General features: G+C 46.9%; 1 protein-coding gene across 3 annotated transcripts in view; it reads left to right on the forward strand.

The window, feature by feature from the left end:
* BCL9L (BCL9 like) overlaps window positions 1–16,266 on the forward strand; it is a 95,178-nt gene that overhangs the window by 47,972 nt on the left and 30,940 nt on the right. The window contains exon 1 of one of the 3 annotated variants that reach the window (XM_072613020.1): window positions 13,614–13,745. The exons of 1 other annotated variant lie outside the window; for it this stretch is intronic. The gene's annotated coding sequence lies outside the window, so the exon portion shown is untranslated. Of the gene's footprint in view, window positions 1–13,613; window positions 13,746–14,064; window positions 14,319–16,266 lie in introns of those variants that run through there. One more of the 3 variants, XM_072613021.1, reaches the window with a different exon arrangement.

Here is a 16,266-nt window from a genome sequence, read left to right on the forward strand (position 1 = left end):
CTCCCTACCACAATGTGGCTTCAAAAAGAAAACTTCAGGGGAGAAGTACTCAGTTTTATTTGTGTGTGTGTGTGTGTGTGTGTTCATTGTTTTACCTGGATTATCAGTGTGAGGACAGGAATGAGTCATATTTGAATCTCAAAGAATGTTGATCATAGGTCCTTGCACATAGTAGGTCCAGCTTAAAGAGTCTGTTGACTTGAACCAGAAAGAGGAAAAGTAAGCAGGGATCATCTCTTTTATTCTGACTCTCTTTTGCTTTCCATTGGCTTTCAACTTTTTCCTTGTAAACCAGAACCTTTGGGGGTAAGGAATATATCTGTAGCCGAGTAAATGGTCATCTCATGGAGATTGTATAGATATATAGACTGTTGGAATTGGAAAGGATGTTAGAGATCCTCATTTTATAGGTGAGAAAATGGAGTCACAGAGAGATTAGATAGCTTGCCCACGTCCCTCAGTTAGTCCATGCTCGATCCTCTGGAAAGGTGCCTTCCACAACTTACAAAAGATATGAGTTGAAATGGGCAATGCATGATAAGTTGTGTCTGATCCTTAGACATCTCCCAATGAAATTCTTTATCAGACAAGGTCAGTGTTTGGAGCTCCACGTTAGTCTTTTCAGATTTTCTACAGCTTCTGTGTCCCAGGTTTGGAAGGGGATTCTTTTTTTTTTTTTTTTTGGCCCTCAAAATGTTCACATTTTATTTATTTATTTTTATTTAATTAATTTATTTGTTTTCAGTTTTCAACAATCACTTCCATAAGTTGTAAATTTCTTCCCCCTCCCTCTCCCCTCCCTTCCTGAGACGGCTTGCAGTCTTATATAGGCTCTACACACACATTCTTATTAAATACATTTTTGCATTAGTCATATTGCATACATGAATTAAAACAAATAGGAGAAACTATGAGAAAAACCAAATCAAAACAAAACACAAGAGAAACACAAGAGAAAATATTCTGCTTCATTCTGCATTCTGATTCCATAGTTCTTTCTCTGGATGTGGATGGTATTTTGTCTCAAGAGTCCTTTGGGAATGTTTTAGGTCCTTGCATTGCTTGGAAGGGCTAAGTCTATCAGAAACAGTCTTCACACACTGTGGCTGTTACTGTGTATAATGTTCTCCTGATTCTGTTCATTTCATTCAGCATCAGTTCATACAAGTCTTTCCAGGTTTTTCTCAAGTCTGCCTGTTCATCATTTCTTATATCACAATAGTATTTCATTACATTCATATACCACAACTTGTTTAGTCATTCTCCAGTTGATGGGCATTCCCTTGATTTCCACTTCTTGGCCACCACAGAAGAGCTGCTATAAATATTTTTGCACAAGTGGGACCTTTTCCCATTTTTATGATCTCTTTGGGATACAGCCCAAGAAGTTTGCTGGGTCAAAGGGTGTGCATATTTTTATAGCCCTTTGGGCATAGTTTGGAAGGGGAGTCTTAAGCTATATATGGTAACTATACCTACAGCCTGGGGGATGCTGGAATAGAAAGAAAGAATCAGATCGATCGTTGGAGAAGGTGAATGTTGGGCATGGATTTAAAGAAAAGGAAGAACATGACCCAAAACAGGAGGCAGAAGAAGGTTCCAACGTAGGGAATGGCCTCTCTAAGGATTCTGATCCCCACCCCCAAGTCTTATAATCTCATCAGCTCTTGGGGAAAGTCTATCTAGGGGACCTTTGCATTTGTCCTGAGGACTTTCTCCTTTACTAATTTCAAAAGCAAACCCCAAACAAAGTCAATAAGCCCCCTGCATTTTCTTGGACCCTTAGACTATTTGGGTTCAGAGATCAGCTGCACCTGATCCCTAATTACCTCGCCCTCTCTCTTCCCCCATTTCCCTTCTCCTGCAGACGCCATCATACCTGGCTGTCTGATTCTGGTACTGTCTGCCTCTTTCTCTTCTCTGGCATCTCCACAGGTTCCAGATCACATGAGAATATTTTCTAGGATTTACTTATATGAGAAAAGAGAATATGCAAATTTAGAAATAATACAGGCCATTAGAAGTGAGAATAAAAGAACTGTAACCGGTCCCAGACTAGATGGTACTTAATTTCTTAGTAGTATTACTTCCTTATAGTTCTCCAGATTTCGCTCAGCCTGTCATGATTCTCTCTCTTCTGGAGATGCTACTCCCTTGTAGCCACTAGACAAGCAAGGCCCCAGAACATCTCCAAGGCCATTTTGAGAGATTAGCCCACCTGAGGGAGTGGATTAACACATTTCACATTCCCTGGCCCACTCTCAATCAATCAGAAGGCCTCTCTGCTGCATGGTGTTTCATCCATATTGCTACAGAAATATTTATCTAACAATATCTTTCTTCCCTACATCTAATCAAGAGAAAAAAAGGAAATGCAAACGGTACCATCACCTCAAAAATCAGACTAGTTTAGCCAGACATAGGAATTACCCCCAAGGTTCATAAATATAACTTCTTTCCTCATAGTCTGTGGGCAAGAGTCAAAGGTAGAAGATAGCAAAATGTGAGAAAGGAAGAGGTTTGACTACTCTGTAGTATGGCATCTGAATTGGAGAAATATGGGAGGTGAAGAGAGCTCCATCTTGGGGGAAGGACAGAGGAAGGAAGCAAATGAAGACGTATGTTAGTACTTCAATTATCTATGTCAGGTTAATCTGGGTAGGCTTTAGGAAGAGGATGCTCCACTGTGGGTCTTGTATGTGTTAACCTAGGTCTGAAAACTGGAACATTTACATAAGTCTTTCCTGATTGGTGGAGAGAATAATGATGCAACTCTGTGTGATGGGTAGAGTTCTTTGGAGAGGAGAGACGTTGAACCCTTCTTAGACAGATGGCATAAATGGTTTCAGACTTTCTTCAGGGAGACACCATCAGAGAGAGAGAACAGACTTTGACTGGCAGGCAGATATGTAGGGAGAAGCCAGCTTCTCAAAATGTCTCTGATTTCCAGCTTGTCTCCCTAATGACTGAAGGAAATTTCACCTGGGCTAAGGTGGAGGCCATTTTCTTGGTTGAGCTAAGATGACTCACACCTGATAGAAGAGCTCTCTCACCCTGTGTGTGATTGGGTATACTCTACTCTGTAGAACTTCTCTGATTTCTGTTTGCTGTCTGCTTGGATAAATTGGTTTATTTGCTATGTACTATTTGTGATGATCTTTTGTGTAACTAGCATTTGGTGGTTATACAGATATAAGCTTAGGGTACCCTTTCTTCTTTAAGGAACATGACCAAGAAAGTGGCTTGGACCTAAGGGAAAAAAAAATCTTTTCCCTAGACCAGGGCTGCACTTGAGGACTGAGAGGGCCACTTGTGGCCTTGAGGCCCTGGTTTCCCCGCTCTGTCTTAGACTAGCAATATTTAGGGGGGCAGACTAAATATGCAATTATCCCTTCCACATTATGGGGATTAGGGGTGGGGTACCCCAGCCATCTGAAAAATCTCCATAAAATATTTTGGCTCTCTCATTGTACCAGTGAAGAAGTCTGAATTATTATGGTATTAAAAGAAAAAACTTGTTGATATTATACAACACCACACATATATTTTATGCATTTCTGAGTTTCTAAACTTTTTCAGTGTCATCTGCTGGGCTTCACATGTCATCTGTGGTTTCTGCAAAACTCCCCCCAAATTCCCACTTCATTTCTTATGCTAACTCATGATATATTGAAAATGCAATGGAAAACGTTGCAACGTGGAAGGGATAGCTGTAATTCTAGTCTGATATCTCTCTTGAGCAGAGGAAAACAATATGGCCAACCTTGAGGCCTCTTCTCCTATTTTCCTTCAGGCAGGAATCAAAACCTTACTTGGAGAGAGGTAGGCAAGATTCCAGAGGTTCATGCCAACCCACAAGTCACATTTAGAGGCCATATTTGAGGGGTAGGGACGTGTTAGTGAGTACTGATAGAGTTAGAAGGAGAAAGAGGAAAAGGAGGAGGATAAAGAGGAGAAGGAGAAGAAGAAAAGAAGAAAAAGAAGAAGAAGGAAAAGAAGAAGAAGGAGGAGGAGGAGGAGGAGAAGGAGAAGAAGAAATCAGCCAAACATTAAAATATTTGGAATTACACAAATAAAGTGACTAAACTTTCTAAAACCTTCAACCCAGAGGTTCTGCTGCCAGGCATATATCCCAAGAAGACTAACACCGAAAAAGATTCCATAGACACTAACGTATGTATAGCAGCACTTTTTGTGGTAGCAAAGAATTGAAAACAAAGTAGATGCTCATCCGTTGGGAAATGACTGAACAAATTGTGGCACACAAATGTGATGGAATACGATTGTGTGGTCAGAAATGATGAACTTGAATTCAGAAAAGTATGGGAACACTTTCCTGAACTGATACAGGGTGAAGCAAGCAGAGCCAGGAAAAGTATATATACAGTGACTGCAACAATGTAAATGGAAAGAAAAACAATCATACAATAATTGGAATTGAATATTTTGAAATAATAAAAAGCAAGCTTAGCCCCAAAGAAGAGATGTGAGAAAATATCTCTCTCCCCACTCTGTACTCACATCCCAGAGGTGGAGGTTAATGAGTGAGTAACATTAGATATAGCATCAGAATTTTATAAGTTAATTAGTTTTTCTGATTTTTTTTTCTCTTTTAAAAAAAATTCTTCATTATAAGAGATAACTTTCTGGGAGGGGGAGGGCTAATGGGGGAAGTACAGATAATCTAAAAACAAGAAGTGTTTAATTTTTAGAATTAAATATGAAAAAGCCAGAAGAAACAAGTTCAGGAAGGTACACAAACTGGGCAATTTTTGTTATTTGTTAAATTTAACATACACTTTAAAAAAGTACATATAAGAAATGTTCCTGGCTTCATTTACAGTCTTCTCTTATTTTGGTAATTCTTTTACATTGAAATGTTCATATTTGTTGATGACTGTTAAGTTCTTAAAAGAAAACAGAGGAGAATCTCCTTTCACCACAGAAATCAGCCACTGTTTGTAGCTGATGCAGTAGTGTTAAAGAGTTGTCATTTACTGGGTAAGTGACTTGCCCAGGGACACATAGCTAGCCTGCCAGTGGCAGGCCTTGAATGCCCATCAGTTCTCCCTGATTCCAAAGCCAGCTCTGTATCCTCTTTGCCAGGCTGCCTCTCTATGCAACTACTACTTGAAATAAGAGTAAGATTGAGGTGGCTCAGTGGATAGAGCACTGGTCCTAGAGTCAGGAAGACCAGAGTTCAAATCTGGCCTCAGACACTTACTAGCTGTGTGACCCTAGGTAAGTTATTTAAACCTGATTGCCTGCCAAAAAATAATAATGAAATTTGAGAGGAAACTGGAAAAAGGGGTTCGAGAGGGCCATACTACAGTAGAAAGAGTCCTAGATTTGAAGTCAAAGTGCCTGGTTGTAAATCCTGGCTCTGCAATTTACTACCTATGTGACCTTGGACAAATCTCTGTTCATCTCTGTACCTTTGTTTCTTCATCTGGATAATGAGAAGGGTAGACAAGATGATTTCTGAGGTACATACGTTTTACAGTTCTAAAACTAGGACTTGCTTTATACTTAGAACAGGGAGGAATAGATGTCTTTCTATTCATAGTAGAGACCTAGCTCTTAAAGAAATTTAAGTTATTTTTATTGTAGAAAACACAGGTCACACAGCTAGTAAGTAGCAGAGCCTAGACTTGAAATCAGGTACTTTCTGTCTGTAAGTTATTGAACCTTCCACTTGTTCAATCATTTCAATCATGTCTGACTTTTCGTGACCCCATTTGGGGTTTTCTTGGCAGAGATACTGAAGTGATTTGCCATTTCCTTCTCTAGCTCATTTTACAGATGAGGAAACTGAGGCAAACAGGGTTAAGTGACTTGCCCAAGGTCACATAGCTAGTAAGTGTTTGAGGTCAGATTTGAACTCAAGAAGAGGAGTCTTCCTGACTTCAGGACTGCTGCTCTATCTACTTTGCCATCTAGCTGCCCTGTCTTTCCACTAGACTCACGTAAAGGAAGATAGACATGGCCATCCATGTCATGGGCAGAAGAAGAAACATTGCTCAAAATAACTGAGACACCACCATGAGGTATGGGAGGAAAGTGGAGAAAGGAAGTACAAGGCCATTAATTTCAGTGGATTGAATAGAAGGGGGAAAGCTAGACAGATAGAGCCACCATTTTGGACAACCCCTGGGAGAGAAGCTCTGAAAGGCATTTTCAGGATTGTTGTGAGGAAATCATTTTGTAAACCTTAAAGCCTATTGAAATGGGAACTGCTGCTGTTCAAGGATGATTTATTCAGTGTCTACTATGATAAACCACATGGTTGATTGGAGGAAGGAAGACCCTGGGTCAAATCTCACTCCTGACACTGGTGGTATAACTAACTGTAGGCTTCATAATTTAACTTTGAAGTGAAATTACATCTTTATGGAAGCTATCGAGGAGTAGTTTGCTTTCTAGTAGTTAGTTTCCCATATGGGTAGCTAGGTGGTATAGTGGATAGAGTGCCAGGTATGGTGTCAGGAAAACCCAAGTTCAAATCTAGCCTCAGACACATACTGAGTTAGTCACACTAACTAATTTAAAGTAGTTCAATTCGGTACTAGGCTCTGGGGAAGATATGAAATTAATTTGAGACTTAGTTCCTGCCCCCAAGAAATTTATAGTAGGAAGATGAGTCAAATGCAGATGGTGGTAACACACAGCAATATAGGGTAATGATATGAGAGAGGTAGATATAAAGTGCAATGGTGATATGGGACCTGATGGGAAAGGAGGCTTTGTGGGGGTATTGAATTGTTGAACAAGGGCCCACCTTGACCACCTGCTTTCTTGCTTGAGATACCATTCCCCAAAGCACTGATGGATTGAGTGACTTGTCCTAGGTCACATTGCCAGTATGTGTCCGAGACAAGACTTGGACTCAGGTCCTGACTTTGAGACTTGCTTTCTAACTAGAGACTTTACTGTACTGTCAGCTAGGTGGTACAATGGATAGAGCACCAGTTCAGGAGTCAGGAGGACCTGAGTTCAAATCTCACCTCAGACACTTGACACTCACTAGCTCTGTGACCTTGGGCAAGTCACTTAACCCCAATTACCTCATCCTGGGTCATCTCCAGTCATCCTAGTGAATATCTGGTCACTGGATGCAGATGGCTCTGGAGGAGAAGTGAGGCTGGTGACCTGCACAGCCCTCCCTCACTCAAAACAGTGTCCAATGCAAGTCATGTCATTATTTCTCCGATGGCATGGTCTTCTTCGGCAATGAAGGACAAACACACACACTGGTGATGAAAATAATGCCTATATTTATAATATACAACATATATTTAAATATTATATACAATATATGACATAATTTATGTGTATTCATAATATTTAGTCTATAAATATATTTATATGTATATTTATAAGCTCTCTATATAATCTATAGTACATTAAAGTTTGTAAAGCATTTCCCTCACACCACTGGAAGGTATGTAAGTAGCAGAATGAAGACTTTGTTGAGAATAGAAAAAAAATTTCTGCCTCTGCTAAGGCCCTGAGCATTTAAAAAAACTTATCGTTGTCCAGGTGATTTCATCATTCTGGGAAACTGTTGTTGTTGTTCAGTCATGTCCAACAACCCCATTTGGGACTTTCTTGGCAAAGACACTGGAGTGGTTTGCCATTTCCTTCTCCAGCTCATTTTACAGAGGAGGAAACTGAGACAAACAAGATTAAGTGACTTGCCCAGGGACATAACTAGTAAATGTCTGGGGCTGGATTTGAATTTAGGTCTTCCGGACTACTGAAAACCCCAAATGGAGTCATGAAGAGCTGGATGTGACTGAAAAATGACGCAACAAAAATAATAATTTTCTGACTCCAGGCCTGGCACTCCATCCACTGTGACACCTAGCTGCCTGTATCCTTAATTGAGTCTAAATATGATTGTTTGAAACAGCCACTCCTGGTTATGTCCTCTGGGGTTACAGAACCAATCTTATTCTTCTACTTGAGATGGTCTTCTGTTCCTTGCAGGCAGATATCAAGACTTCCCTAAGTCTCTTCTTGTCCAAACCAAACATCCCTACTTCCTTTAACAGACCCTTGCATGCCTTGCTTATGAGGCTTTTCGCCATCTTGGTCATCCTCTGGCTTGTCCTAGTTCTCCATAAAATGTGCACCCAGAAGTAACCACGAGAAATAGCATTTCTTTTGTGCTTTACATGATAACTCTGTAAAGCCTGTACTAAGGCAGGGCCAATATTGTCTGTTGCATTTTGTGTCTTCTGATAGTACCTAGACAGGTATCTGTACCAGGCTCTGTCCTTGGAGGTGGGAGTGGAGAGGCAGAAGAGAGACCTTTCTCCTTTCAGTCAGCTTTGGACTCAATTCATTTTAGCATTCATTCAGTATTCATATTAGGATCTTTAACTTGGGGTATGAGAACTTTAAATATATGTGTGTATATATATATGTATGCATGTATATACATACATATTTTAAAAATAGGTATTTTGACATAATTGGTTTCTTTTGGAATCCTATGTATTTTATTTTATACAATTAAAAACATTCTGAGAAAGTGGTTGTAGGCTTCACCAGATTTCACCAGACCAAAGGGATCCATGACATAAAAAATGTTAAGAACACTTGGTTTAAGGTCCCAAAGGGCTCTATATATCTTATCTCCTTTGATCCTTGCCACAACCCTGAGTGGTAGGGGTCAAATATTATAATGAATATTTAAATATTATGATAAAAATTCATTATTAATAATTATCATCCTTTTTTTGCGGGGGAGACTAGGTCTCTCGTTTCATCAGCATACAGAGCTCTGGGTGGGGAGCTCCCTCGACCAATTCAGGTTGTCACCTTCTCTGTCACTTAGAGTTTCAGGGTTACTCACTCAGGATCACACAGCCCATATAGGTCAGAGACAGTATTTGAACTCAGGTCTTCCTGACTCTGATGCCAATTCTCTCTCCACTACCACCCATTGTCTGTCCCCATTGTACAGGTGAGAATAATGACACTAGGGTAAGTTAAATGCATCAGATATAGAGGGTGGAAAAGCCAGCACTTGGATCTAGATTTTTTGACTGCAAATTCAGCTTTCCCACCCCCACTACAGCAGGCTATTTTACTCAGAGGAAGATCCCTTAAGCAGAAGTCAGTTTCTGCCACTGAATCCCCAGAGGTAAGTTTCCCCCTAGAGGAACTGTTGGGACAGCAGGCAGAAGGGAAGGCTCGGGATTTCTCTTTGGATCAGCTTCCTGTTTCAGCCTAGCCCCAGAAGAGCCTTTCTCAACTGCAAACCCAAATGCAACCACCAGGAGGGGTGAAGGAGCATCACCTCCCCCAGCCCCTCCCCTCCCCAAAGAACACACCTGGTGGCCAAGGTGGGTGGAGGCCTCACCTGGCTCCTAGGTACATCCTGAAGCAGCCCAGGTAACCCCTTCGTGCCCGGGCTGGGCCAAAAAATTTCCAGATGAGGTGGGACTAAATTAATCAGGAGGGAGTTGAGAGTGGCAGAGTAGAAAAGGTTGAGAGAGAGGTGAGGATAGGCTTTAGAGGTGGGGAGAAAAAGCAGTCTGAGTGGTCTGGTCAAATTGTTTGAAAGAGGAGGCAGCAGTAGGGTGGGGGGATTTGCTGACCATGCTTCCTCAGAACAGAGAAAGGGACCAGATCTTTAGTAGGTTTGAGTATGTATGGGGAGCAGGGGGAGGTTAAGTCTCAGGAACTGGGCTGGGGGTAAGCATGAGCAACCAAACCCAGGCTTCCTGGCTCTCAGGGCACACTCTGTAACAACTACTGGCATATTGCAGGGAGGTGCTCAGAGAAGGGGAGGGATGATTGATATTGAGGAGTGAGAGTGAGAAGGCAGGGTGGTCAGAACAGATGAGTGGTGGACACTGCCTCATTACTCTCCACAGATACTCTGTGTTAGGGAGCATTTCTCAGGAATTCAAGCCAGGATACTGCCCCCTCCCCCCCATGGCATCAGAGTTCCAGGCAATAAGGTGTTAAAAAAGAGTAGAGGGAGGTGGTCTGGGAGTTGGGATGCCTCTAGTCTCTTTCCACCAGAACTGCTTGGGAATCCAGGCTAGTATGGAATGAGTTAAGTCTGCCTGCAATCTGTAAGACTGATGCCGATGGGGGGGAGAGGTTGGGGGTGGAGAGAGAAGGGGAAGCCAGAGCCTCCTGGATTGTTGGGAGACAGCTTCAGGTCCCCCTTCCCTAAAGGGCTGGCTGCCCCCTTCCTCCCAGTCCTCACAAGGGCCCTGCCCTCCCTTGAGGTCCCCTCTCTCTCCCTCCCAGCAGCTCAGGCTCCCCCTGGCTTTGTGTCCCCAGGAGGGTGGGCTGCAGGATTTCCAGCCCAGCCCTGGCTGCCTGTTCAGTTTTTCCAAACCCTCCAGTTGGGGAAGGCAGAAGCCCTGTCAGGATAAGAGTCCCTTCCCCCCTACTCAGCAACCCCCCCACCTCCTACTTCCTGCCCCCAACGCCTCCCCCCTACTTCATTCCCCTCCCTCTCCTCTAGCGCTTCCCCCCTACCATTCCTGCTGTAATTGGAGGGGGTCAGCTAGGCTGGCAGAAGAATTCTGGAGAGGGGTTAGTAAACCTTGATTCAGTAGACAGCTCCTAGTTCAATACCTGGCATGATGCCTAACCTCTCTTTCCAGCCTGGCACCCTGGTGTGTGTGTGTGTGTGTGTGTGTGTGTGTGTTTGTGCGCGCGCGCACGCGTGTGTAAGAGGGCACAGCCTGTAGTGGTATCCCCTCAGGATAAGAAGGTGGGCAAAGGACTTCAGTTCCCTGAGGATAAAGGGATTTGAAAGGGGTGGGGAGTGGGAATGAAGAGCAGGAGCTGGCCCTGGGGCAGGCACCAAGCTGGGGCAAAGGGTAATGAGTGTTGGCTCAGTCCTGTCCTGTTGGTCTATTATATAATAATCACCATCTATCAGGAAGCTAGCTAGGCAGCAGGAGCTAGTGGCAGAGCTAGGACACCTGGGTCCTCTGCTGCTTCTCTAGAGCTCAGGAAGATGTCTCCGCATTGGAGTTCTTCCAAGGAAGGGGTGTCATCATAATATGATGGGAGCAGGGAAAGGAGATATTGAAGGGGGGAGCCTGAGAGATGGTGGGCAGTCTAGCTACCATGCTAAGAAACTGGCAAACTGGCCCCCCTTTCCCTCTGACTGACAGCACCCTGAGCCAATAACAGGAGTTATCACAGGGCTTAGATTTAACCCTTTTCTGAGTCCCTGGCTCTGTGATTTTAAGGGATTGAAGTCCGTCCTGGGGAATGGGTCATCAGAGTGAGACCTCTCACTTCTTCCATCTGTGTGCAAAGGGCCCAGAAGGGGGACTGTCTAGAGGGGAACACAGATGCGGAAGCCTGGAAAACAGGGGTGCTAAGGTTCCAAGGAGCTGCTACTCTGGCAAGCCCATCAGAAAACTATGAAAAACTATGCCTGTGTGTGTGTGTGTGTGTGTGTGTGTGTGTGTGGCCATATCTTGTGTATTTCACAATCATGGGACAGGAAAGGACTTTAGGCTGCAATGTCACACATGCACTGAGGCAGGCAAAAACAGAATTAAACACTGACACAGATACCCAGTGACACAGTGAAGTATACAATGCCACATTTGAACACTAGCATACATGAAAACACGACCCATGTTAGCCAGTAGAGGGGGTTACTCTGTTCCTGAAATGGGCACTCACAGACATCCCCCCCAAATCTTTCTCTCTCTCTCTCTCTTTCTCTCCCTCCCTCCTTTCTCTTATCTTTTTCCTCTTTTGCTCTCTCTCACTCAATCTCCCCTCAATCTTCTCTCTCTCTCAGTCCACCTATACGCTTTACTTGCTCCATGAGATTTGTTCTGTATCCCAACCTGGAACCCACAGTCCTAGGGGAATGAGTCACAGCCCCACCCTGGAGAACAGGCACATGGTTTCATAGACCATGCCAAGGACTCCTATAACATTTACCATCTAGCCTTGCATGACATCATATAATGAACAAACTCACATAAGTCTCATGATGCATTGATAAGGACCCCTTTATGTTCATTAACTCCATATTTGTGTTCTGTGGAACATACAATATGGTAGAACCATCTGTGAGATTGGAGGTGGTGGACTTCCCTGCATACTGCAACCCAGAAATCTTACCTAGCCCTCAGTGTTTTCTGGACTCCCTACTTCCTATCAGAGATCAGCTTCTTTCTATCCCAACTTCAGTCACCATTTCAGTCTCCCAGCTAGGGTTAGGTTTAGGGGCTTTCTTGCGCTGTGCCCATCAGCTGACATGTTCTACCTATCGAACATTTAGTTTGTGCCCAGCACTGTGACCCTGGAGAACATGAGAGGCTATTAAAAGTGTAAGCCATCTTTATTACCCTCAGGGAACTTATCTTCTAGGTGAGGAGACCAGGCTAAGACTTACTTGAAAGGATGGTACAAAATACTATAAACTAAGTGTGAAGTTGAGTGTACTGACTTTTGGAGCCGTGGGGAGAGCGGTGAGAACTGCCCAAGTCTGGGAAAACTTCCTGGGGGAGGTAGAATTTGAACTGGGCCTTGAAGGAGGTTGGGGGTTGGGAGATGGGCAAGAGGGAGCAGGATGTGTTGGAGATGGTGAACTGCCACACAGATCAACAGTCTGGGTGTAGGCTGGGTGAGGAGGGCTGCCCCTGGTGCTGGGCAGAGGGGAGTCCGTGGGACCCCGGCACAGTCTTCTCCTCCCAAGATCAGCCCCACTTGGATCTTGGGCTCGGTCCTCTCTCCTGAGGATCGCTGCCCCTTCCTGGCTTCGTGGCGAACCGAGGGAGGCTGCTTCGGGGGGAACAGATGAGGGAGGGGTCTAGTCGGAGCTCTTCTTCAACCCTGGCATAGCTTGGGGCACGGCAGGGTTCCCCGTCTTCCCCTCCTTCCACGCTTTCCAGCTCAGCCCTGCGGAGGGAGGAGGGGAGGAGGGGAGGAGGGGGGGAGAAGAGCCCCCCGCTCCCCCCATCCCTTCCCAGCTGCCATCCACCTTGGGCGCCTTACCGAGCCAGACCACTGGGAGGCTTGGGGGAGCCGGCCCGGGCGAGAAGGCGAGCGAGATGGTGGAGCTCTTATTTTGACAGGGGCCTCTCCGGGCTCTGGTATGAAGGCAGAAGGAGGCAGCCAGAGCCCCGATGCTTATTCAGGCTGGGGAGAGGAGCGGAGCGGAGAGGAGAGGGACCGGGAGAGGAGGAGGAGGAGGAGGAGGAGGAGGAGGAGGAGGAGGAGGAGAGGGGGAGGAGGAAGAGGAGGAGGAGGAGGAGGAGGAGGAGGAGGAGGAGGAGGGGGAGGAGGGAGCCGGACATGCCCGAGGCCCGGCCCGCCGGACCCCTGCCGGACGCCCGGACGCCAGGGTCCCCCCGCCGGCCCGGCGCTCGGGGCGTTTGAGCGACGCCGCGCGTCCGGAAGCCCAGGCCCCCCGGCCCGCCGGCCGCGCCGCCCCCGGGATCGCGGAAGAAAGTGAGAGGACGCGCGGCCGCCCAGGCCCCTCCCGCGCCCCGCGCCCAGTGCCCACGACCATGCCCCGGGGCTCGGAGGCGGGCAGCCAGGCTCGGTGCGCCCCCCGGACCCTCCCCTCGGGGCCCGGCCGCTGTTGAGCTCCGAGCGCCCAGGACCCAACAGGACCGACTCCCCCCCCATTCCGGCCGGTCCGCACCACTGCCCCCCAGAGCCGAACCAGCGCCCCCGGACCCGATCATGGGCGCCCCCCGCGGCCTGGCGTGAAGGTCCCCGACGCCAGCGTCCAGGTAAGAGGGGCCCGGCAAGCGGGGTCCGGAGACACGGGGGCAGCAGGACTGTGGTCTGGCACCCCGGGGGTTGCCCTCCGGCTCTCACGGGGCATCTGTGCCCTCCAACCCCAGATGGAACTACCGGGCTAGCACCCTTCTTGGGCCCCCGCTAGGGCGGTCGGCAGCCTAGTGGTCTGACGTGGGGGGAGTTTGGGAAGGGTGGGGGGAGCCGCAACCTTAACACAGAGAACAAGGCCGGCCTGGGGCCAGCCCGAGGGCTGGGTAACCCTGCCCTGGGGGCTTCTGGGAGATGTAGTCTTTTTCCCACCCCCTACCCCCCCACCCCCAGCACACACATACTTCCCTACACCCTTGATCTCTATACCCCATACCCCTGTATCTGATGACTAGGATATCTCTTTGGGAAAATGGATTTGACTTGTGCACAGCTGGGGTCCTCCCTCCACTCCTGGGCCCTGCCCACCATCTGCAACCTGTGGTGTAGAAGAGGAGGCATGTAACCTCTATCTGCTCACCACTCAGCATTTGCACTCCTGTCCCGCCTGGCAGAAGTGTGAGACGCTTGTGCAGGTTGGTGCACTTTGAGGTTCCTGTTACCTTATCCCTGCTTGCCCCACTATCACAAGGGAGGTACTCACTCCCCTCCCCTTAGGTTTTCTGGAAGACTGGGCATTGAATGATGGGTTGGATAGGTTTGGGGCACAGGACCCCCTAGGTCATGGTGTCTGATGTTGAGCATTCTGAGAGGCATTGCCTAGGACACTTGAAATGATCAATTCTTAGGGAAATCTCTCTTTTTCCTTTCCATCTTGTCTTGGGAAGTAGAAGGAGGAGGCTCTCCTTGGGAGAGTAGAAGGTCTGTCATTTCAGCTTCCTTTCTTTGGAGTCTTTCTGATGTCCCCAGCAGCCCCCTGCTTCTATCTTGTCAGTCTAAGACTGGGTTTTGAGGTGGAGGATTTCAGATTGGTAGGGAAAGATATTGGGGGGTGGGAAGAATTTGTGACATGGACCTGGTGCCTTCAGAAAGGAACTCTGAGGTTTTTCTTATCCTCTTACTTTTGCCTCCTCTCTGTCTCTGGGCTTCTTGTTTTACTTAGCAAAGCTCTCATTTGCTTTTGTCACAGACACTTTGTTCAGTTATCACTGCCAGATGGAGGTCAGAGATCCCTAGGGTGGCTGGGCCAGGGGTCCCTTTGCTTTCCTTCTGACTCCATCAGGAGACCCCCTAGGAAGTGGCCGCTGTTTTCCTGGACAGAGTTGTCTGTCATGTTGCTGATCAGTGCCCCCTAACCACACTTAACCAGTATTTCTGAGGGTAATGCTGGTGCTCAGGATTCAGTGGCTCTTACCACCCTGTGTCTAGGGGAAGGGATGCTCTAGGGTCTTTGATCCTGGTACTAGGGGTAAAATGATAAGATTCTCTCAGTGTGGTAGGACTGAATGAATTTGCTGTTGATAAGGTGTTGTTGATAAGCTTAGAGTAGGTAGGCAGGGCAAAGGTGATGACAGTGTAGAGTGCCTTGGGTCTCAAGAAAGAGGTATTCACTCTCATATGGGGTCCTGGACTCAGGTGTCCTGGTTGATTAAAGTGGGCAGTTTGGCCATCCTTGCCTGAGCTGGCCTCCACCACTTGAATGTGAGATTGTTCTTGGTTTGGAGGTGGGGGAGGGTACAGCACAGGGAGTTCTGGGGAAATAGTAGAGGAGGGATAGGGATATTCAGAGATCTGAAGTGATTCCTGGACTTGGGGGTTGTAACACGATGCCACAGCTGCTATCTGGTGATCTAGAGACTAAGCATAAGGTGGAACAAGGGTGGGGGGTAGGGTCAGGACATCAAGGGTTTGTGATCTTGATGAAGGAATCTGGTGATAAAAAAAGGAACTCTTGGGTCAGAAATACGGTGACTTAGGAGAGGTCCAGGACCGGGGACCTGAGAATCTTGCTGTGGCTTTCCTTGGTTCCAGTTCCCATTGACTCCTGGGCCCTGACACTCACAAGGGACTCCAGGGCTCAGGGGAGCTGGATTGGAGTTGTAGTGTGGTTGGAATGGGGAAGGGGGTTCCCCTTCTCCTAAAACTTTAGAGCCTTTGTCAGAACTGGGCATTATGCCCCTGGGTCTGGGCCTGGAGGGTGGTGGTGATGGCAGGAGCAAAGGCCAGGACGCCTGGCACCTGCTTTAGATTAAAGGAGACGCCACGTAAAAGGGGGCTGCCTGCCAGCAGGCGGAGTGGCTGGGATGGAGCTGCATGGAGCCTGTGAGAGGGAGGAGGAGGAAGGGGCAAGGCCAAGGTTTGGGGAGACTGCCTAATCCAGAGGCCCAGGGGCTCCTGTGGGAAGAAGGGGGTGGGGTGGTTCAGGGACCACCTGAGGGGGTTCAGGAAGAAGCCATAACCTCTTACTTCCCAGCTGGCATTGGGCCGAGCAGAAAGGAAGCTAAGAAGTCTCAGATATCAGAGGGCTTGGTTCCATTGAGGTGTGGTGGGGAAGGTCCGAATAGGTTGGTGGAGAGGCATCAG

Source organism: Notamacropus eugenii, chromosome 5, assembly GCF_028372415.1.
Source record: "Notamacropus eugenii isolate mMacEug1 chromosome 5, mMacEug1.pri_v2, whole genome shotgun sequence".
Lineage (NCBI taxonomy): Eukaryota > Metazoa > Chordata > Mammalia > Diprotodontia > Macropodidae > Notamacropus > Notamacropus eugenii.